Here is a 1,037-nt window from a genome sequence, read left to right on the forward strand (position 1 = left end):
TTGATTAATTAATTAATATATTAAATTAAAAAAATATATATTTTTATGTTTTATTGTAAACTATTAGTGATAATCTATTCGGTAAGAAAAAGAGAATAATGTCGTGCTATTAGCAAAGATACCAGAACATTTTTAATTTTGAGGAATTCATAGTTGAATAAATAAAATAATATTGGACTAAACTAGGATCCTTGAAGGACACCTCCTATGGTATAGCGAATGGTGGAGGATGTATTATTAAGTAAAACAAACAAGGATCTATTATTTGTAACGAAAAAAATAATTACAAACCCTGTTTTATACGTTCATAGACACCTAATAACAATTTAAATTTAAAAACGATCACGATTGATAAAATTCACTTACAGATAAGACGAAATAGTTGACACCAGCAAGCAATCCTAAGGGCCTTGGCCCGGTATGACGACACCTGATGAAGTTAACAACCAACTGAAGAGATTTGGGCCTGACAAGTTGTAGTGGGCGTGGCCTGGAAGTGGGTGGGGATGGGAGGCGGGGCTTATATCGTCATAGGGACCTTTTTTGGAGATTAACTCTTCCATTATGGCCACTTTGTAGTTTACAGGTGGCGCTAGGATTATTAAAAATTAATCTGAACCCACACAAAATATGTCGAAGTTCAATGTCCTAAGATACTAACTAGCCGGTGAGAATGAAAGATGTGTAAATCAGTTTTCATTTATTGGGAAAAATAAAATCGGTCTTGTAAATGATATAGATATGTTTATTACACATACATTCTTCAAGTAATTTTTTTTTAATTTATTTATTTGTTGATATTTACAACTGTATAAAAAATACAACCAGTAAATTTGATCATAATGACATAATGATATGATACAGCATGTAGAGAAACTACCCAGTAGTAGAACTCTAATCTTCAAGTAAATATTATATATTTAAATGATGTACATATATAATTTATGATCATTCATAAAGCAGTAAGAACATATTGATAATAATAATAAAGGCTTAGAGAACACGGAAGTTCGATCCAGACACCACCAATGGGTATG

General features: G+C 31.1%; 1 protein-coding gene across 1 annotated transcript in view; it reads right to left on the reverse strand.

The window, feature by feature from the left end:
* Positions 1–438, reverse strand: part of LOC106678389 (homeobox protein Nkx-2.5) — an 18,229-nt gene extending 17,791 nt beyond the window's left edge. The window contains exon 1 of the mRNA XM_067049590.1: positions 367–438. The gene's annotated coding sequence lies outside the window, so the exon portion shown is untranslated. The remainder of the gene's footprint in view (positions 1–366) is intronic.
* Positions 439–1,037: the final 599 nt, after the last annotated feature.

The sequence above is a fragment of the Halyomorpha halys genome, unplaced genomic scaffold (genome assembly GCF_000696795.3).
Source record: "Halyomorpha halys isolate HHAL.00 unplaced genomic scaffold, Hhal_1.1 Scaffold2.1, whole genome shotgun sequence".
Taxonomy (NCBI): Eukaryota; Metazoa; Arthropoda; class Insecta; order Hemiptera; family Pentatomidae; genus Halyomorpha; species Halyomorpha halys.